The following is a 24,277-nucleotide window of genomic DNA, read 5'->3' as shown; positions in this document are numbered from 1 at the left end:
TTGCCAGATGGCAGGCCATTCTTTTTGTTTTTGATTTTGACATCGAATACATAAGATGAAATTCGAATTCAATTCCAGACTTTCTAACCAGAGAGTTCCTTCAAAAATAGGAGTGAAAATGCCAAGAAAATCAAAAGTAAAAAAAGAAAAGTCAACAGCAAATTCAAAGCCTGTTCAAAGTCCAAAGAAGGAGATTTTACTCTTCTCTTCAAAGCCTATCCGAACCTGGACCGAAATCATCCAGGAAGAAATTGACAAAAGTAAGGTAGATCCGGCCCAACAGCAATTACAAATTCAGGAGTGGCTTGCACAGCAAGATCCTGAATTTCTAAAAAGGGTCGAAGAATATTCAAAGCAAATGATACAACTTCACCCCGAAGTCTCTCCAAAGACATCCTCTTCTTTCAACAAAGGTAAAGGTATACTTTCTATCTCTTTTTCAAAACCTGAGATAGAAATTTTCCCTCAAAACCTATCTCAGAGCTCTCAAAGTATTTCAAAGCCCAACTCTCAAGAAATAGTTTTGTCACAAACAAAACTTTTCAAATCCAATGAGTATATAGAAAAGTAAAATTTTCAAAGCGTTTTAACTATTGAGGAAGGATTCTGTACAGAAAGCTTTAAACAAAAGAAATATAACTTACAAGAGTAATTGAATACAAGAGGAAGATGGATTTCTCACAATCACTCTACACTCTCTTTTCTCACTATATTTCTAATGGTATGACTTGAAGAATACAAGAGTCTCTTGTTATTTTTCAGTCTGCCTTGCTCTTTGGAAAACTCCTCTATTTATAGAGGTCTTCAACCTTGAAGCTTTGGATGCCCTTCATAGTGGAATGAGGGGCTCCACGTCTTTTGTATGCTTTTGATAATGGAGTAATATATATATATATAAAGAGTTGGAATTAATCACATGAGGTGTTTTTTGGTTGTTTGGTTGTAGAGTTGTAGGAACTTCAAAGTTAGACGTGCTTGGTTCAGAGAAATTATAGGATGGGGGACCTCCTGGGAAGTTCTCAAACCCACCAAAGGGACAAAACCGTGAGGCTAGTGGGGGCAAAGCGGACAATATCTCATGTGATCTGGTTCCGAGTCGCTACAAAAACAATTACAATTAATAAGTTCGGCGGTTGATTTTTATTATTTATATATTTTTTTAATATTTTATTTAAATAAATTTAATTTTTGAGTTAGTTGTTTAAAATTTATGAATTAAAAGCCTAGATTCACCGAATGAAATCAGGTCAAAAATTAAAATTTAATTGAAACAAATTTAATTGAATTTCAAAAGGTGAGAAATGAGAATAAATATTTTGTAATGCTTATTAATAATATGAGAATGATTGAGTTTGTCATAGCATAAGCTTCTAGTTGGTAAAATCACTAGAAATTAGCTTTCGCTAACTATTTACGGTGCATTTAGTGCGTTTGGGTGTTCAAGAAATGGATTTGAATCTTTTAATTTAATATATTAATTATTTTAATTTTTATACACTATTTTTTATGGGAAAACATACATTTATCTGCTTTTTGTAAAAATAATTTTTAAAATTTAAAAATTATTCAAAAAGGTTAAAATTAGAGAAACACTTTTCAATCTCTCAAATTCATCCTTAACAGTTAAGTACTTTTAAGATCCCGAAAGAATTGTAAATAAAGTAAAATTTTTCGAATTGATTCGTTAAAAACTAGTGATAAGGCATCATTGAATAAATTCTTGATGACATAAAAATTAGTTAAAATTGATATTTAACTTAGAAATGACATCTAAGAAACTGATATGAAATTGACCTTAAGTTCTTATAAATATCATTTAACTTCACATTAACTACACGGGTGAGAAAAGACAGCAAATCAAAACAAAGGACAAAATGAAATATAAAAGAAATAATTATTTGACCAATAGTTTCATTTGCAATATTAGTATAGAATCTGTTAGGATAAAACTAGAACTTCCGATATGTGCTTGGAATAATTTCTTTTAGCATATAAAGCCAAAATAATTACGATGATAAAAATGAATGAAATTTATTAATAATAAATGGTTGTTAGTGGATTTATATTTTCCAATTAGGCTATACTTTAATATTTTAGAATTTTAGATAAGTTAAGTCTTTAAATTTAATTTATTTTGAACTTAAAATTAGATTGATATTTTTTTTATAATAATAAAATTTGGAAGAGGAAGATATTATATGAATTAATTTTTTTAATAATAAATGGTTGTTAGTAGATTTATATTTTCTAATTAGGATGGATGGACTAAGTAAACAATAATGGATTGATAGTGGAATGTTACTTGAGGTGGCAATATATGTAGAGAATGCACTTCCTTTTACTATACCGAAGATATATTTTATTATAGAATTATTAGGATAATAGTTTTCATTTAATAGAAGGATAAAAGCGAAATATGGCATGGATATGCATGTACTCTTGCATAAGTAAGTTAGAATATAACAATTTAATTTTACCTTTTGCTTGTAAATTTAATATCTCAAGTAATCATTTATATCCTAATTTTTCTCTTTCTATATATTTCTTACAGTTTTATATTAATCACCATTACCTTCCTTTAATTATTATCTCTTTGCATGTTTATAGGAAAGACTTCATTATTAAAGTCCAACTCACTTGGTCTCCTAGCCACTTTTTAAACTAGCTTAAGATACTAATTTTTCTCCATTAGCTATTATGACTAGATTGTAAGCTGAAGCTTGTTAGACATGGTCTGTGCTTGAAGATTGGAGCTCGAAGCACATAAGTTTTGCGTCTGCAAAAGTGATGAGGCTCTTTGTTTAGAGTTTTAGTTGAAGAACTGATCATGAGTTAGAAGCTATCAACTTGAAGAGTTAAGTTGCTCTCCTAGCCACTTTTTAAACTAGCTTAAGATACTAACTTTTTGTTCATTTGCTATTATGACTGGATTGGAAGTTGAAGCTTGTTAAAAATGGTATGTGCTTGAAGATTGGAGCTCGAACAACATAAGGTTTGTGTCAGCACAAGTGATAGGCTCTTTGTTTAGAGTTTTAATTGAAGAACTAATGATCAGTTATAAGCTAATATTTTAAAAGTTAAGTTGTTTTAAGGTTATTCTTTATCTAAATATAACTTTTTAATTTTCTTATTTTGTTCACTATTTTAATTTTTATTTCTAAGGTTAGTACCTCTACCTCATACCTAAATAATTCCATGATAGGGTTAGTAGCTAATCTTTGATTTTATTAAGTTGCATGGCGGAGTTACTTCAAAAGTCGTGTTGGATTATTTTAATTTTTTTTTTGCATGACTTTTTGTTTGATGTTTGAATTGAATTATTTGTAATATAATCTGACGATTGTTAATTACAAATATAAAATTTATAAACTCTAATTTGTATATTTATGATTAGATAACCCGGAGTCATTAAGCGTGAGAGATGGAGCTTAGTTTTGGAGCGTCTTACTGTGAGTAATATATTATACATGTATGTATGTATATGCATTTTCTCCTATCCCCTTTGCAATAAGCATGCATTTAAATGCGAATGAGATTGATGAGACTTAGTGATTAAGATGATATGCGCGCATGCGTTATGTGAAAGAGTAGATTTTAACTACATAATAGGATTGAGTTAGAACCTCCTAGACGATGGGGTAATAATCGAAGATAGGTGCACGCTTGACAAGTAATATTGGTCTACAAATGCTTTGTTATTGTTATTTTTTATTAGTGTTGCTTGCTGGTTATTGATGTTGATGTGATTGTCTGTGTTTGATATTTATTATGATGTTAATTAGTCGTCAGAAAAAAATATTGCCACTATCCAAATAGACTAATTCGACAACGAAAGTGGAGACCCTCTCAGTTTACTGGAGGATCATATTCTTAGTGGATCTAGAGAGTCAGACGTTCAGAGAATTATGATCCACGAGACTTCGAAATGAACCTATAGATTTTTAAGAGTATTATAACCATTTTAAAAAAGATTGAAACTATTTTCGAAATGGTTTTATCAATTTCACAAAGTTTTAAACTTGAGCGTTGTGTCCGATGATCTTTCAGTACACTTCACATGCATCGAGTCGCACGTGTTCACTCATGCATCATATAAGTTTCATTTCAAATATGTCGAGTAGCATATTGGTCGGCCAGTCTCAGACATAATGTTGCAAGTTTTAAACAAAGCGAAGATGAAAAGTATACTAAAATATATTTTACTGAAAATTATTAAAGTATATTGAACCGCTCGAACAAGACTCGATGGATCAAAGTTCTCTGTATGGATGACGTTCGGCTCGAGATGTCACGAACTGTATGGAGATTGCGAGTGCATAGTAATATAATTGCTTATCAATGAATTGTTTGTGATTGGTCAGAGAGGCTTTAAATAATAATTAGTGTGTCGTAGTTGTGTGAATGCTCAAAGAGGTTTTAAATAATGTGGTATTAGAGATATTGATGGGTCTAGGGTGTACTCATAGAAGAAATTTATAATAATTTAAATTTTATCATTTAATAATTTCGTGGTGCTTTGATTATTTTGTTGATAGTTATTTTAAATGATTGTTTTACTAGAAAATTATTAAATAACTCGAGTTTAGTTGCGATAGTCTATACTTTAATATTTTAGAATTTTAGATAAGTCAAGTCTTTAAATTTAATTTCTTTTGTACTTAAAATTAGATTGATATTTTTTTATAATAATAAAATTTGCAATAGGAAGATATTATATGAATTAATTTTTTTTAATATTAAATAGTTGTTAGTGGATTTATGTTTCCCAATTAGGATGGATGGATTAAGTAAACAGTAATGGATTGATTGTGGGATGTTACTTGAGGTGGCAACACATGTAGAGGACACACTCCCTTTTACTATATGGAAGATATATTTTATTATACAATTATTAGAATAATAGTTTTCATTTAATAGGAGGATAAAAGTGAAATATGGCATGTATACGCATGTACTCTTGCGTGAGTAAGTTAGAATATAACAATTTAATTTTACATTTTGTTTATAAATTTAATATCTCAAATTATCTTTATTTGAGATAATTTGAGATATTAAATTTATAAATTTAATATCTCATACCTAAATAATTCCATGATAGGGTTAGTAGCTAATCTTTGATTTTATTAAGTTGCATGGCGGAGTTACTTCAAAAGTCGTGTTGGATTATTTTAATTTTTTTTTGCATGACTTTTTGTTTGATGTTTGAATTGAATTATTTGTAATATAATCTGACGATTGTTAATTACAAATATAAAATTTATAAACTCTAATTTGTATATTTATGATTAGATAACCCGGAGTCATTAAGCGTGAGAGATGGAGCTTAGTTTTGGAGCGTCTTACTGTGAGTAATATATTATACATGTATGTATGTATATGCATTTTCTCCTATCCCCTTTGCAATAAGCATGCATTTAAATGCGAATGAGATTGATGAGACTTAGTGATTAAGATGATATGCGCGCATGCGTTATGTGAAAGAGTAGATTTTAACTACATAATAGGATTGAGTTAGAACCTCCTAGACGATGGGGTAATAATCGAAGATAGGTGCACGCTTGACAAGTAATATTGGTCTACAAATGCTTTGTTATTGTTATTTTTTATTAGTGTTGCTTCTTTGGTTATTGATGTTGATGTGATTGTCATGTTTGATATTTATTATGATGTTAATTAGTCGTCGGGAAAAAATATTGCCACTATCCAAATAGACTAATTCGACAACGAAAGTGGAGACCCTCTCAGTTCTTTGGAGGATCATATTCTTAGTGGATCTAGAGAGTCGACGCCCGGAGAATTATGATCCACGAGACTTCGAAATGAACCTATAGATTTTTAAGAGTATTATAACCATTTTAAAAAGATTGAAACTATTTCGAAATGGTTTTATCAATTTCACAAAGTTTTAAACTTGAGCGTTGTGTCCGATGATCTTTCAAGTACACTTCACATGCATCGAGTCGCACGTGTTCACTCATGCATCATATAAGTTTCATTTCAAATATGTCGAGTAGCATATTGGTCGGCCGATCTCGGACATAATGTTGCAAGTTTTAAACAAAGCGAAGATGAAAAGTATACTAAAATATATTTCACCGAAATTATTAAAGTATATTGAACCGCTCGAACAAGACTCGATGGATCAAAGTTCTCTGTATGGATGACGTTCGGCACTCGAGATGTCACAGTAAACTGTATGGAGATTGCGAGTGCATAGTAATATAATTGCTTATCAATGAATTGTTTGTGATTGGTCAGAGAGGCTTTAAATAATAATTAGTGTGTCGTAGTTGTGTGAATGCTCAAAGAGGTTTTAAATAATGTGGTATTAGAGATATTGATGGGTCTAGGGTGTACTCATAGAAGAAATTTATAATAATTTAAATTTTATCATTTAATAATTTCGTGGTGCTTTGATTATTTTGTTGATAGTTATTTTAAATGATTGTTTTACTAGAAAATTATTAAATAACTCGAGTTTAGTTGCGATAGTCTATACTTTAATATTTTAGAATTTTAGATAAGTCAAGTCTTTAAATTTAATTTCTTTTGTACTTAAAATTAGATTGATATTTTTTTATAATAATAAAATTTGCAATAGGAAGATATTATATGAATTAATTTTTTTTAATATTAAATAGTTGTTAGTGGATTTATGTTTCCCAATTAGGATGGATGGATTAAGTAAACAGTAATGGATTGATTGTGGGATGTTACTTGAGGTGGCAACACATGTAGAGGACACACTCCCTTTTACTATATGGAAGATATATTTTATTATACAATTATTAGAATAATAGTTTTCATTTAATAGGAGGATAAAAGTGAAATATGGCATGTATACGCATGTACTCTTGCGTGAGTAAGTTAGAATATAACAATTTAATTTTACATTTTGTTTATAAATTTAATATCTCAAATTATCTTTATTTGAGATAATTTGAGATATTAAATTTATAAATTTAATATCTCATACCTAAATAATTCCATGATAGGGTTAGTAGCTAATCTTTGATTTTATTAAGTTGCATGGCGGAGTTACTTCAAAAGTCGTGTTGGATTATTTTAATTTTTTTTTGCATGACTTTTTGTTTGATGTTTGAATTGAATTATTTGTAATATAATCTGACGATTGTTAATTACAAATATAAAATTTATAAACTCTAATTTGTATATTTATGATTAGATAACCCGGAGTCATTAAGCGTGAGAGATGGAGCTTAGTTTTGGAGCGTCTTACTGTGAGTAATATATTATACATGTATGTATGTATATGCATTTTCTCCTATCCCCTTTGCAATAAGCATGCATTTAAATGCGAATGAGATTGATGAGACTTAGTGATTAAGATGATATGCGCGCATGCGTTATGTGAAAGAGTAGATTTTAACTACATAATAGGATTGAGTTAGAACCTCCTAGACGATGGGGTAATAATCGAAGATAGGTGCACGCTTGACAAGTAATATTGGTCTACAAATGCTTTGTTATTGTTATTTTTTATTAGTGTTGCTTGCTGGTTATTGATGTTGATGTGATTGTCTGTGTTTGATATTTATTATGATGTTAATTAGTCGTCAGAAAAAAATATTGCCACTATCCAAATAGACTAATTCGACAACGAAAGTGGAGACCCTCTCGCCATCGGAGGATCATATTCTTAGTGGATCTAGAGAGTCGGACGTTCAGAGAATTATGATCCACGAGACTTCGAAATGAACCTATAGATTTTTAAGAGTATTATAACCATTTTAAAAAAGATTGAAACTATTTTCGAAATGGTTTTATCAATTTCACAAAGTTTTAAACTTGAGCGTTGTGTCCGATGATCTTTCAGTACACTTCACATGCATCGAGTCGCACGTGTTCACTCATGCATCATATAAGTTTCATTTCAAATATGTCGAGTAGCATATTGGTCGGCCAGTCTCAGACATAATGTTGCAAGTTTTAAACAAAGCGAAGATGAAAAGTATACTAAAATATATTTTACTGAAAATTATTAAAGTATATTGAACCGCTCGAACAAGACTCGATGGATCAAAGTTCTCTGTATGGATGACGTTCGGCACTCGAGATGTCACAGTAAACTGTATGGAGATTGCGAGTGCATAGTAATATAATTGCTTATCAATGAATTGTTTGTGATTGGTCAGAGAGGCTTTAAATAATAATTAGTGTGTCGTAGTTGTGTGAATGCTCAAAGAGGTTTTAAATAATGTGGTATTAGAGATATTGATGGGTCTAGGGTGTACTCATAGAAGAAATTTATAATAATTTAAATTTTATCATTTAATAATTTCGTGGTGCTTTGATTATTTTGTTGATAGTTATTTTAAATGATTGTTTTACTAGAAAATTATTAAATAACTCGAGTTTAGTTGCAGTAGTCTATACTTTAATATTTTAGAATTTTAGATAAGTCAAGTCTTTAAATTTAATTTCTTTTGTACTTAAAATTAGATTGATATTTTTTTATAATAATAAAATTTGCAATAGGAAGATATTATATGAATTAATTTTTTTTAATATTAAATAGTTGTTAGTGGATTTATGTTTCCCAATTAGGATGGATGGATTAAGTAAACAGTAATGGATTGATTGTGGGATGTTACTTGAGGTGGCAACACATGTAGAGGACACACTCCCTTTTACTATATGGAAGATATATTTTATTATACAATTATTAGAATAATAGTTTTCATTTAATAGGAGGATAAAAGTGAAATATGGCATGTATACGCATGTACTCTTGCGTGAGTAAGTTAGAATATAACAATTTAATTTTACATTTTGTTTATAAATTTAATATCTCAAATTATCTTTATTTCCTAAATTTACACAGTCAAATAAGAATTATTTAAAAACATGGGAGCAATGGCTTATTCGGTCCGGTACAATGTGATTAGTTCTGATACCATTATTGACGAAATTGTTATCTAAAACACTGCCATCAACATATAGAATGTAATTTTCAAATCCTTATATCTTATAGATTCTTATTATTCAATAAACAATAGCAATAAAATACACCCTCCCATCCATTATTTATTCAATTATGACATTTTCCTCTTTTATGGTGCTGCATTGATTAAGTTTATTTAAAAGACAATTTGAAACATACTTATTATAATATATATTGTAGTGCGACAAGGAGGGGAGCAAATGAAGTTACTGATATAGTCTTATTAATTATGTATTAATTGACTTAATTTAATCATTATTAATTTAATTTAATAATAGATTATATTAATAATTCATTAAATACAAGTGTACTTCTAGAAGTTCAATTTCATTAGAGTTTTCAGTCATTAACTATAATTCAATCTAATTGTAGAATCTTAAAAATTGTTATTTTATAGTACATGCTTGGACGATCACAATTTAGTTTTAAATGTTTCTGATGAAATCAAGGCTGATTCTTTACCACCAAGGAAGCCACAAATGGATTCATTGAAGTATGAGGGTCCAATCACACGAGCTAGAAGCAAGAGATTCAAGGCTGCCTTGTGTTCTTTCATGGTCCACGTGATAGATAAGATGCATTCAAGAAGCAAGGATAGCGAGTTGGACTTAGAAGATCAAGATTCAACTTTGATTAATTGTATTTCATTCATGGATTAAAGCCCAACGTAAAGACATGAAGATCAACTCTGATTTATGTTGAATTCAAGCCCAAACATAAAGTCCAAGTCCAAGGTTGAATATTCACAATCAAAGTCCAAGTCAAACTAGGAGTTTTCTTTTAACAAGTCCAAGTTAAAATAGAAGTTTTCTTTTCTTTTAATTCAAAGTTTTATTTATTTAGAAATCTTGGCCACATATCCTAGTCATTCTAGGATTAGGATTAATATGTTTTAAACTCTATAAATAGAGCTATGTAATTCGGCAAACACATATCTTTGATTGAATAGAAAACCTTGTTTTTGCTTAAAGAGTTTTTTTAAGTGTTCTTGAGATTAAAACTTATTGTTTAGGTTATGATTTCACTTCTACCTTAATTTAATTCTATTAACTTGTTAGTTTCTAGGATTAATTAAGTGTATTCCATTATAGCTATTGATCTTATTTCTTTATCAATAAGGGTGATAGTTCCGCAAATATCTTTTGGCAAACCTTATAAGTATCAATCTTGGCGTCTATCATTCTCTTCCTTAGAAGGTTTACATCAGTTTCTTATAAATAATTAATTACCATTTCAATTTCTATATTTATATTAATCACCTGAGATCATTATTAGAAGAAATTAGGAAAAAAAACTATTAGCAAACATTATTACTATTTTAATATGATATAAATACTTATTCTATATTTCTACTTAAATTTGTTAATGTAGTTAAAAATATCAAATGCGTAATTACATGGATCAAAATTAGAATTGGTTGCAATCAAATTCGAACAGTAAACACGTCAATTTATTTTAGTCAATTTGTAGCTATTATTAAAATATAAAAATAAGTCTCTAAGTAATTTTAATTAAAATAAAAAAAGGAATAATTGCTCTATTTTATAGAATGGATTGAAAATATTACTTCATATTATGAATAATATTGAACAGATAAAGTAAAAAATTAAAATTTTTAAAAGGATAAATATAAAATTAATATGAATATTGTATTGCATAAAATAAATATAAATTTTAATATAAAAAAAACAACTTAAGTAAATAAGATGTTTTAAAGACAAACTAAAAAATTTATGACAAGAAAAAGAAGTCTACGAAAAAAAAGAAAAGAAAAAGCAAAATGGCATAGTGGCTTCCTATTGTTCAAAGCATTGAACAGTGATTAGGACCTGTTTGGCTAAGTTAATAGCTTATTGATAATTATGTTTGATAAAATCATCTATAGTTGTTGTCGTTTATATTTTTAATGATGTAGATATTAATTTAATTATTTTTTCTCTTTTTTATTAAAGTGCAACATTACTTATTCTTCTAAAAGAATTTTATAAAAGAAATAATAAATATTTTATTTTAATATTAAATTAGTATTTTTGAGGGATTTAAGAAATACTTTAAATTGTTGTTTATTTATTTGTAAAATAAATTCAAATTTAAGTTATTTTAAATTAAAAATAAAAGAATAGTAAATAAGATTAACTAAATAATAAAAGGTTAATTTAGTCTATTCGTTTTAAAATTAAGAGTTGGTTAGAAGTTTCAAATTTGAGTTGTTGTAAATTGAAGTTGTAGCTGTCGACTGCTTTTCTAGAAAATTATCAATTATTTTCCAATAACAATGTCAAACACTCTTAATTTTAAAAAGTTTTAAGTGGCTCATTCACCAAGCTAAAATTAGTACATAGTTGAAATTGAGTTACCAAAAATAATTTGTGTTCTCTTTCAAATTTATTATTAAATTTAAAGATTAAATTATTTATTTATTTATAAATTGTGTCTTTTGACTAGATTGGCTGATAAAAAAATCTAATGAGGAGAATTAAATATTATATAAAATTAAATCTAAGATAGCATTAATTCAATTTTTAGAGAAATGCAATCAAAATATTAATATAATCAAAATAATCAATTTCAAATCTCATTTAAGACAAATGTACATTTTTTAAGAAGATAAATCACATGTAATTCTAAAAAATTGTACCAAATTATATCCTTTAAATGAGCATTTAAAAACAATGACTACATGATTTATGGTGAATCTCTTACATTAACAAATCATCCTTATTTTTTTTCCTTTTCTTCTCTAGTTAGATTAAAATTACTTTATCTATCTATTTATTCACATCAGACCTTAAATTAATTCCTCTTGCTATTATTGTGTCATATACACCAAAATCATTATACATAAGTCAATTTTCACAAAATTCTCCAAATTGAAAAGGGAATATTATTGTTTGGGTTGATAAAAGGCAATTGTAACTTTGAGCAAAAAGATAACTCATATATAAATTTTAAAAAATGATTAAAAATTAAATTTAAGGTAAAGAAAGTATAGCTCAGCTAATAATTTTTTTTATTAAAAATAGATCATATTCGAATAAAATAATTAATTATAAACTCATGCACATAGTCATATTCGATGGATATATAATAAAACTTTGAAAAGATATGAAAAATATAAATGGTGAAAAAGATCATTAAACATAATAGGAAACATGTTGCAAGAGGATCGATAAATATACTACTAAAAATTATTTATTTTCGGTTATGGACGATTAAAGATTATAGAGTACTAAAATGTGTACCAAAAAGAGATGAAGAAAAAACACTAAGAAGTGAAAAAATAATATTGATTACGAGAAGCCTATTTGAATAGTACTCTAACGACAACTTTTGCCATAGTTGGAACTGGTGGTGTTATTGCACACTCTATTTTGTTAAGACAAGACAAAAATAAAAATACTTAGATTTAAAATACTATTTTACTCATAATAAATTATCAAGTTATACAAAATCAATGAAATACCATATAAAATATTTCTCAAATTTAGTTTTATTTTTTTGTATTAAACTTTCCTCTTTAATTTACTTTTATGATTATTATTTTCAAAGTTCTTATTTGTTAGTCCTTCTAATAATTTGTAAACATTTTTAAGAATAGCTATTATTAAAATATAAAAATAAGTTTCTAAAATTAAAATAAAGAAAGGAATAACTACTCTATTTTATGGAATGGATTAAAAATATTACTTCATATTATGAATCATATTGAACAGATAAAATAAAAAAATTAAAATATTTTGAAAGGATAATATAAAATTAATATGAATATTGAATTGCATAAAAAAAATATACTTATCATTTTAATATCAAAAAAATAAATTAAATAAATAAGATGTTTTAAAGACAAACTAAAAAGTTACTTTCTTTATTAGAGAAAACATGAAAAATATTATAATTGGTTATGGTGAAAATTCTATGTGTCCAATGAAATTTTTATTATCCCGATTGGCGAATGAAATGGTTTTTTTTTTTTTGTTAAACATAAGTTTTCTAGTTAGAATGTGACAATAACACTATCTAATTTTTTTTTTCACTTGCAATCTTATTAAAGTTGTATTTCCTTTCTTAATAAATTCAGCGAAAATTATTTTTTCATTGATTAATATAGAAATGCTAAGCTAAAAATCTTTCACTTTAAATTAAGATTTTGAAATTACTTATAAAATAGAAATGTAGTAAATTCTAACGGTAAAAAAGAACAAGGATTTTCTTTGAAATTGAGGAAGAGGAAAATGTAGCTAATTAGGAAATTTTTTACCGTTGATGAGTAATATTAAGGGTCCACTCTCTTAAGAGCATCTGAAACGTTCTTTTCCCTCCATTCTTTTCCTTTCACCCAGTTGTGAAACCCACAATGAATCCTGCGATTCTCCTAAGGCTGAAATCCTCAATTTCAGTTTAATCAAAATGCCTCTCTTTTGTTCCTTATTCCTGTGATGCTACTTATTCTTCTATAGATTTAGTTTGATTGTTGTAACTTTCTTGTTTAAACTAGGGAAATAGGTTTATTTTCAAGCATTTGACATAAATCTGTTGCATATTGCAGTAGTCATAGGAAGAAGAGAAGAAAACAATAAATCTGGACTTTCTAAATCTAGCATGTCTTTTCATATTTCTTAGTTCTTATTCTTCAAATGGGTTTAATGAAGTTTTTGTGTGCAATCAGTTTTCGGATTTCTATTGGCAAAATAAATAAAAAAATTGTTTACTTTTCCAATTGTTAGAGCTTCATTTGTTATTCTTGAAAAAAAGAAAACAAAAGAATGTCCTGTTTGGTTGGGATTTTGTGCCGAGGAAAAAAATAATCTCCTTTTCTTCCACTAGTAGAATTTTTAAATTTTTGAAAAAATAATCCTTTGATTCAAGCAGAGCAAAAAAGCCCAACTGTCAGCTTGTCTCCATATTTCATCCGTTGCAACATAGAAGGAGTGAAAATCCTCAATTTTATTAGTAATCACAATACCGTCATTTCTTTTCTTGATCATTTTAATTAAAAGCTCTTGTTTCTGTGATGCCACCTGATATCTGATAATTGTGTTGATGGACATTAAAATATGGTTCTTTGGTTTGATTTTGTGTTGATACCATTTTGTTTGTTCTAATTTGCAGAAGTTGGTTCGGCGACTTCATAAATCATAGCAGGTTGCTTATGGTAATACTCAGTTCTTGTAATTTTTGCTTCTGTGTTTCTGTTTCCTATCAGTATTGGCTCCTACAAGGCCCACAACAGGAGGTTCAACAAGATGCAAACACCCAAAATTTGGAATCACCACAGCTAGAAGACATACAAAATCAGGATGGCCAACAAGAGGAACTAGATCTGATTGGACTCTTCAATAGTACTACTACGTAGACTTGGGTAAAAATTCATACAGGAGGTTCAACAAGATGCAAACACCCAAAATTTGGAATCACCGCAGCTAGAAGACATACAAAATCAGGATGGCCAACTAGAGGAACTAGATCTGATTGGACTCTTCAATAGTACTACTATGTAGACTTGGGTAAAAATTCATTTGGTCAGTATGAAAATATCTTACAGGAGTAGGAATTATACTTTTATTGGATTACTATATTTTGTATTTTCACTAAGCATATAGGGATGCTAATCTTCATTCTTTAATAGTGAAAGCCATAACATAGCTGCTAAATAATGATTGGTCTCAGGAGAAGAAGAAAATAATAATTTATTTCAGAAATAGGAAATTAATAAGAATTGTTCAAAATAAACATATATTTTTAACATTTTCTCTCTACATATTTAACACAAATCTGTTGCATACTGTAGCAGTACTAGAAACAAGAGAAGAAAAAACAACTGTTGACTTCTAAATCTTGAGCAACATCCCAAAAAGTACCATGTCGTTTGATAGTTTTTAGTGCTTTTTCTTTAATGGGTTTTGGTTATTTTGTTGTTTTATTGAAGTTTTGATAGTTTTTGTTATTCTATAATTTTGACTCTGTTGGCAAGATAAAAAGATATTTTCTCTTTTATTTTATTTTTCCAATTGCTAGAGTTTTTCATGTATTATTCTTGACAAGAAAACAGGAGACTACCCTGTTTGGTTGGGATTTTATGCCAAGAAAAAAGGTTCTCCCTTTCTTATGCAGTACTACTTGTTGCGTCAATTTCGTGAAAAAATAAATTGAATAAAGAATTATTCAAAAGGGGATACGATAAGCTGATGAAGCTGGAAGAGGCAAATAGGATGTTGATGTTAATGCACTCTAACAATGAGGACTCTAACCGCTTTCTTGCATCTCTAATTTCTTCTCATGGTACCATTTTCCTTGGTACTAAGATTCATAATTTAAATTTTAATATTTAATTTTCTTTCTTTATTTTCAAACTAAATATATTTACTTCCATAGACAAAACTATGCGGCGATCTCGGCATAAAATAAAAGTGCTATTTAATCACACAACACATACTTATGGTGATACCGAAAATTATCTTTTATTATTAGTCTGTCAATTCAATTGCATTACAATTTATTTGATTTTCTTTAAATTTTAGTTTTAATATTTAAGATTTCTAGTTTTTTTTTCTAGAGGAAGCGTCATATTTATTTAATCAAATATTAGAAATGGAAGACGAGGTTTCAGGTTGGACTTTTATTTGTTTATTTATTTTTTAACTGATTTTTATTTGCCATTGTGTTTGAATATATGCGTGCATATATATTTTTAAAATGATAAGTATTATAGTTTCATTTTCCTCATAAGTTGTCGAAATGTTATATCAACTGCTTGTTGCCTGCTTTTATCGTTAAATAAATAAAATTTGTGATGATTGAAATGTAAAAGTTAGTAAATTGTATCTTTTGCACTTTTTGTTTCTATTAAAACAATGTGTGATTTTAACATTATTTCTTCTTTGTCTCTCTAATTAAAGTTCTGATACTGAACTTGCACATATTTGAATTTCTGAAATGATTTTAGTATGGTACCAATTATAAATAGCAACTGCTTGAATTTAATGTTTATCACAATACAAAAAAACAGAAACCATATATTTTCTTGCCAACGCATGAGACTTGTGCATTTTTATGCTAATAGGTTTGCTAGGATGAGATTTTATTGGAATTTGGATGTTGGATGGAAATTGTACATAATGTAACTAAATATATTGATATAATAATTATATTAAGCAACAGTCAGATCTATTTGTTTTTCATAGTTGTTGCTTAAAACAATGACTAATTTGATTCTTGATATCAATACTTTCATGATTCTACTTGTATTATATCTTGAACGTTTGTCTGAAATGCTCTGTGATACAAACTAGGAGGGAGTAGCTTAATTTTCACGGGTTGTAAGGGTACTGCCCCTCGTAACTTTTCCATGCATGCCAGTAAGATTCAAACATGCAACTTGCATGAATGCTTTTTTGCCAATTGTTCTTTTCTTCCATATCATGGTTACTTCTCGGTTATCTATTTGTCCTTTGGGAGATGTAGCTATATTATAGAAGCAAAACAAATACCAGTAAATTAATCTTCTTATCAAATTTACAGTGCAGTGTTTCACGGAATATACATAAATCCATCACAATAAATATTTAGCTTTTTATTGTGCTTTCATATGCAGAAAGCTATGTCTGTCAGGTGACTAATAGAAGTTTCTACTGTTATTCTGGTCATTAATTGATAAAAAAACAGCATGTTTTATTTTGATCATTTTGTTTATGTCAGGGTCTTCTGTAATAACTTTGACATTCTACAATAAGTAAGCATGAGTGATTCTTTACTCAGAAGGATTAAACCTTTGGGCTTTCATTCTTTTTATTCTACTTAGGAATTACTTTCCTTCTCTCTGTTTTACTCGAGGAACATATGGAAGTAAGCAATGAATTTCAATCCAACAGTTGAATGAAGAAAAAGATGAGAATTGGTTAACAGTGGGTGTTCTTGCACCTGCTGTACCTACATGGTTGCTTATATATTTCAATCATTACTCCAAAAATTGTTGATATATCTACATTTGCTTATATTTACTCCTATTGCAATTTTTTCTCATTATTCTTTTCCCAATTTGATATAATGTACGGGTGAATGGTACGAACCTAACCTATATCAAAGGATTAAACCCGTATGTAAGTTTGATTTCATTACCCAAGATCTATCTAGAATCATATCAATGGAAACCTTAGACCCTTCAAGCATATTAAACTATCAAATCTAAGGTACTATTTTTAAATTTTTACTAATTTAATATTTCAAGTAATCATTTTATTTTTAAACCCGTATCTAGTCACAATTTTATTTTTAAATTTAATATTTCAAGTAATCATTTATATCCTAATTTTTCTTTCTTTCTACATTATTTCTTACAATTTTTTACTAATCACCATTATCTTCCTCTAATTATCTCTTTGCATGTTTATGGAAAAGATTTCTTTGTCCAAATCCAACTCACTTGGTCTCCTAGCCACTTTTTAAATTAGCTTAAGATACTAACTTTCTGTTCATTAGCTATTATGACTAGATTGTAAGTTGAAGCTTGTAAGAAATGGTATGTGCTTGAAGATTGGAGCTTGAAGAATATAAGGTTTGCATCGGCACAAGTGATGAGGCTCTTTGTTTAGTGTTTTAATTGAAGAACTGATCATGAGTTAGAAGCTATCAACTTGAAGAGTTAAGTTGCTCTTCTAGCCACTTTTTAAACTAGCTTAAGATACTAACTTTTTGTTCATTAGCTATTATGACTGGATTAGAAGTTGAAGCTTATTAAAATGGTCTGTGCTTGAAGATTGGAGCTCAAAGAACATAAGGTTTGCGTTGGCACAAGTAATGAGGCTCTTTGCTTAGAGTTTTAATTGAAGAACTGGTGATTAGTTAGAAGCTGATGCTTGAAAAGTTAAGTTATTTTAAGGTTATTCTTGAGCTAAATATAAGTTTTTTAATTTTCTTATTTTGTGCACTATCTCAATTTGTATTTTTAAGATTAGTACCTCTACCTCATCTTAAAATAATTCCATGATAGGGTTAGTAGCTAATCTTTAATTTTATTAAGTTGCATGATGGAGTTACTTCAAAAATCATGTTGGGTTATTTTAATTTTTTTGTTTGATATTTTAATTGAATTGTTTGTAATATAGTCTCATGATAATTAATTAGAAATATAAAATTTATAAACTCTAATTTCTATATTTGTGATTAGATAACCCGGTGTCATTAAGCGCGACGGATGGAGCTTAGTTTTGGAGCGTCTTAGTGTGAGTAGTATATTATACATATATGTATGTATATGCATTTTCTTCTCTCCCCTTTACAATAAGCATGCGTTTAAATGCAAATGAGATTGATGAGACTTAGTGATTAATAAGATATGCGTGCATGCATTATGTGAAAAGTAGATTTTAACTGCATAACGGGATTGAGTTAGAACCTCCTAGACGATGGGGTAATCATCGAACATAAGCGCATGCTTGACAAGTAATATTAGTCTACAAGTGCTTTGTGATTGTTATTTTGATTAGTGTTGCTTGATGTTTATTGATGTTGATGTGATTGTCTGTGTTTCTCTTTAGTGCAAAAAAAATTCCTAGTCTACCACTCCTTCGATTTCCTATAAATAGTCACCAAATTGAAAAAAATTGTACCATATCTCAAAAATACATATACTACTACTGCCTTGCCTAAACACTATCAAGCTTGAAGAATATACTCACATGGCTACCTATCCTTGTCCGCCAAATTCTTTAACACTCTTGTTAATAACATCCCTTGTTATGGTGGGTTCTTTGATGGTTGTTGCCGGAAACATTTACCAAGATGTTGACATCACATGGGGAGATGGGCGTGGTAAAATACTCAACAATGGCAATGTTGTCACACTTTCCCTAGACAAAGCCTCTGGCTCAGGCTTCCAGTCCAAGAATGAGTATCTTTTTGGCAAGTTCGATATGCAACTCAAGCTTGTACCTGGCAACTCTGCTGGCACGGTTACCATATTCTATGCAAGTACCATTAACACTCTCCCTGCACTCTGGAACAATATATTCTTTAGTTATTTATTGGTTCTTGCAATAAACATAATACTAAAACATGGAAAAGGAAACAGGGAGCAGCAATTCTACCTATGGGTTGATCCAACAACTGATTTTCACACCTATTCAGTCCTCTAGAATCTAGGGCATATTGTGTAAGTTTGTGTATATAAGTTCCTCACAGTGCATGTCATGTTGCCAAGAGTTTACTATAAAATTACGGTGCCGAATTCTTTTTTATTATATTTTTTTTTTACAGATTCTATGTTGACGGTTGACCAATTAAAGAATTCAAGAACTTGGAATCAATTGGAGCTCCTTACCCAAAAGGCCAAGCGATGAGGATTTATGCAAGCATATGGAATGCAGATGATTGGGCTACAAGAGGAGGACTAGTGAAGACAGACTGGACACAAACACCATTTACTGCTGCTTTCAAAAACTTCCAAGCTAATGCCTGTATTTAGTCTAATGGAAAATCTTCCTGCACTAATTCTAATGGTACTAATAATCATGATAAGTGGTACTCTCGGGAGCTAGATCTTACAAATTAAAAGCAGTTTAAATCGGTATAGATTAACTATATGGTCTCTAATTATTGCATAGATACCAAGAGATTTCCTCAAGGACTTCCTTTAGAATGCACTGTCACCAGCAAGAATTAGGAGTTCTAGGTGATGAGTATGCAAATTGACCCATATGAAAGTTTTCTTTTTTCTTTTGGTCTTTATATGACATGATCATATCAATAACGGAAGAAAATTAATTTTTTTGCTGAAATTTTTTATATAAATAAATTTCAACGAATTGATTTTTCTTCTTAATTCTAGAAAATAATTATGGTTTATTGTCATGCATGTATATAATATCATTGTCCTATCTGAATTGTTCATGTAATTATGGTTGTATTTCGTTTTATTTTTAGAAAAAAAACTTGGAACATAAAAATTAATGTTATGAAAGAAAGAGCCAACAAAAAATAATTTTGATAATAATATTATCTATTTTTAAAATCTAATATTTTCTTAAAGATAAAAAAAAAGAATTAATATAATAAATATATATCTCAATTTTTAAATAAAATCTTAAATTTAAATTTTATAATAAAAAATATCTAACTTAAATTATTTTATGAAAGCAATTTAAAAATTTTCCACATTTTCTTGTTGCATAACTTCAATTGAAGGGGTTTTCAGAAAAAGAAAACTTCAATTGAAGGGACAAAATTGATTTTCCATTTAGCTGAGGAACGGATAAAATCATAAAACAAGGGATCATTAAACTATGGAAATATGTGTTAGATGTTATTTTTCTAAGGCTTATACTTGCTTCAATTGTACATTTGGGTTGGAACTTTTCTTTAATTTTATTGAGATTACATTATTTATTTTTCCAAAAAAATTATTTATTTTTATATTTCGCAATTCGAATTTTTTGGTTAATCTAATTTTCTTTTTATTCTTTTTTAATCTTTTTTTATTCTTTTGAATTTTTTACTTATACTTTTTAGATCTTTGTCTACTTTTGTATATGTTTCACATTTTTTCACTTTTATATGCTTTTTGAAATTTTTTACTTTTGTACTTTTTTACATTTTTCTTATTTTTGTACATCTTTTGATTTTTATTTTTAATTTTATACGCATTACTACTTTATATTATATATTGTTAAGTATATAATATATTTGAAATATACTCATAATAATATCTATAAATTACTCATTAAAACCTTTTGTATAATCGAAAAAAATTTAATATATATTATATACTTTTAAATGTCCGTTACAATAAAATTTATATATCTTATATTTTTTTAATGTCCATTGTGATAAAAAAAGATGTATATATGTGTGTGTGTGTGAAAAAGGAGACATGTAAATTTATAAAAATGGCCTTATGATTAGTGAGATATATCAATTTGGTCTTTTACTAATTAAATATAATTTAATAAAATAGATAATAAATAATAGTGGTATATAGATATAATTTTTTTACATATTAGATCTAATTTAATAGGAAACATAATACATAGTAGTGGTATAGAAATGCAATTTGTATAGAGATAGGACTCTAAAATATTATAAATAAAAAGATTACAATAAATGAATTTCTGATAGAGTTAAATAATTTTAATTCTTGAAAGTAGTAGTTATATTTTAATATTATATTAACTAATAAGTTAATTTTCTTAATTAGTTATAAAATAATTTCTAATTGTAAGAAACAGTATTTTAGCTATAATTATGTACATAGTATATATATATATACTATGTAGTAATTCTAGAAAGAGATAATAATTATTAGAGAGATAATTCTAGATAATAAATAATTATAAAGAGATGTTATAAAGAAATAAAAAAATAGAGAATCAATAATTCTAGAGAGTAATTCTAGAGAGAAATAATAAATAAATTATATAATTATATAATAAAAGTTTATAAATAATATTTCTACGGGTTTGAATCAAAACTGTCGATTCTGATTCCAACTGAAAAGAAACCAGTCCTCTCAGGTTTTAAGAAGTTTGAGTTTGGTTTTGAATTTGAAGAATTTTAATTTCATTTTTTTATTGATCTAGTTTCGGAGTCCGGCCTGGCCGCGAATATTTCATGAAAAGCAGGAGGCTTAGCTTAAGATTGAAACTCGATAACTTGAAGGCCAGGCTGAGGAGAGTGGGGCTCCACTTTGAAAGGGTTAGATGACCCTTCACCTCTCCATTAATCAAGAAAGAATAATTGACTGAAGAAATGCACCTCAAGATTTTATCACTTCAAGAAACTTAAAAATCAAGTTTAAACATCATACATTCGATAAAGATCATTCGACACGATCATACACTTTGGACATGTCCAGCTTCAGCTCATGATAACCTTCATCTTCCTGTTCCAGTGCTTCGAAGCATGTTTGCACTCAAAGCCAATAATTGCATTATCTCTAATTAGTCTACTAAGGAGAAAGGCACTTTGGTTTTCGAAGATAGCTTCAGCAACTATTCGTAAAAATCCATTAGCAAAAGCTTTAGAGATAATCCGATGCGAACTATGCACAAGCTTATTTGCCTAAAGTCCTCAACACTTTCCAAATATTTGACTTTTGGAATGAGCTTGATTAAAGTCGAGTTTATATCTCCCATGCTTTTTCCTTTATTAAGAACTCCCAAGCAAGCTGAAACAATACTATCCCTAATGATATTTTAGTACTTTTGGTAAAAAAAGCCGTTGGAAGTCCATCCTTGCTCGGGGCCTTTGGCAGGTGGATTTTAATCGATAGTTAAGTTAATTTCTTCCTGCAAAAGTTCTGGTCAAGCACTAAATTTGAATCATCAAAGGCATAAAGTATTAGCATAGTTTAAAATACAGTGGATATCAAAGCTAAAGGAAGAGAATACACTAAGAAAATAACCATTAATGACTTACAAAACTTGCTAGGATCTCTTTCTAGGAAATTTAGGTAAGCAGATTCATTTTCAGCATTTAGCTCTGATGGGCTCTTTATGCAACCTACACCTAAGGCAGTGAACCTACCGATGCAGCCTAGCACTAGTGAGTATCAAGGTCGTATCCCTGGAGATCTGGTGAACCTAGAGTTACTACTGCTTGCTATGTTATCTAGTCTGAAATAGGGTGTGAAAGTTCTAACATACCAGCTAATGGTTATGAGTGCAATTAAGTAAATGAAGGACAACAATGGACAATTAAAAGACAATTGTAAAGAGAGAAATAAATCCAAAAGGGAGCCTAAGTGATGGAATTCTAAAGATGAATTTTATGGATTGCCGATCTTATTTACCCGTGCCTAAATCCTGAATTGAATCCCGGTTCCTCTCTCGAGCTTACCGGATTCCTAAACCTGCACTAACCTAATGGAATCTCTTCCTATCAGATTACTACAAATTAGCATTAAGTATGATTTAAGACTATTAAGAGTTGTTAGTTCTTAATCCGGCGAGTAAATCAACCTCATCTCTAAGTGTTAACTACCAGTCCTTACTATTCAAAATCCAGTTGTAACAAGCATTTCTCAATATCAAGAAACAACCTAATAAACAATTAATCTAACGTCTCAAATTAATTGCATCAAACTTTTATTACTGAATAGCAAGAAGATTGCAAGAATGATAATTATAAAAAACTAACAATTAAGCATAATCCATCAACAAAGGTGAACCCTAATGGATTCAAAAGATCTAGCTGCTCATGTTCATAGTCAAAGCAATTAAAGAACGAAATAAGGAAAAACAAATTAAAGGTATGTACACCCTTCTCTTTCAAGCTGAATGAGAAACCCTAAATTTGCAAATTTAAAATCTCAAACCCTAGTTGCCTCTTGAATGCTCCCAAAGTTTGTCTTGATCTTCAATTCGATGTTGGAATAAGTGGAATCCCCTTTTCAATTGATGAAAATTGATCTCCCAGGTCTACAATTGAGGTATAGGAAATATTTGATTAAGTGTGTGTCTTGGAATTGAGTCCAAAATCATCCTCTTCAATTAGAATTCAAAATCGCTATATAGTTGATTCAAGACGGCCGAGTCCAGCCGTCAACTGTGGAGTCTCATAGCCGAGCCACCATAGGCCGTGCCCAAGGCGGTGCTGATCCACCACAGCCGCCGGGAGGCCGTGGTGGCTACTAAGTCGTGGCCGAAATGGCACAATTGGGGATAGCCTCTTGATAATTCAGCACGGCCGGAGTCCAGGCCGTGCTCAACCCTCGGGGTGCTTGTTCTCGTCCAATTTGATGGATTTTGCTCTGTAATCACACGTATTTCCCTCGATTACTGATGGTGTCCTTCGAAAATGACCTGAAACGAAAAGGGAAACAAAAGACAGGTGATTCTAGCATAAAACGGGATAATCATGCATAAAAATGTGAACAATCGGGCATGAAAACATGTGTAGTATGATGCTTATCAAATTACCCCATACTTAAACTTTTGCTTGTCCTCAAGCAATTTACAACTCACTCCTTAAAAGATATCAAATAACTCAATCAACTGCATTGCAGGAGGTTAGCTCAAAACAAATTTCAAAACTCCGTAATGATTTTTCCCAAAATCCCCAAATCACTAAATCCTTAAGAGAAAGAGCAAACTTAATAAAGTTGCTAAAGTTAAAATGATAAACCATCTAAATTAAGAAATTGAGAATCATGCCTCACAAGATATCACTCAAAACACACAAGTGTATATAGGTGAAAGAAGATCGCCAAGCTCTCAACGCAAAAATACAGAAAAAGTGCTTACCATAGGCTTGCTTATGGATTCAATCTCCGCTACTACGAAATAATCAATAATCATGATCAAAGGGTCTTGAGCCAGGTTG

The 24,277-nt window shown here is 29.1% G+C and overlaps 2 pseudogenes; one reads left to right on the top strand and one right to left on the bottom strand.

Moving 5' to 3' along the window:
• The window catches only part of LOC125369901, a 120,862-nt pseudogene that overhangs the window by 49,800 nt on the left and 46,785 nt on the right, over positions 1–24,277 (bottom strand).
• Positions 12,845–19,622, top strand: LOC125368690 (annotated as a pseudogene).

This window comes from Ricinus communis, chromosome 1 (genome assembly GCF_019578655.1).
Source record: "Ricinus communis isolate WT05 ecotype wild-type chromosome 1, ASM1957865v1, whole genome shotgun sequence".
Classification (NCBI taxonomy): domain Eukaryota; kingdom Viridiplantae; phylum Streptophyta; class Magnoliopsida; order Malpighiales; family Euphorbiaceae; genus Ricinus; species Ricinus communis.
Note: the sequence above shows the minus strand (reverse complement) of the source record. Positions and strands in the feature narration are given on the sequence as shown.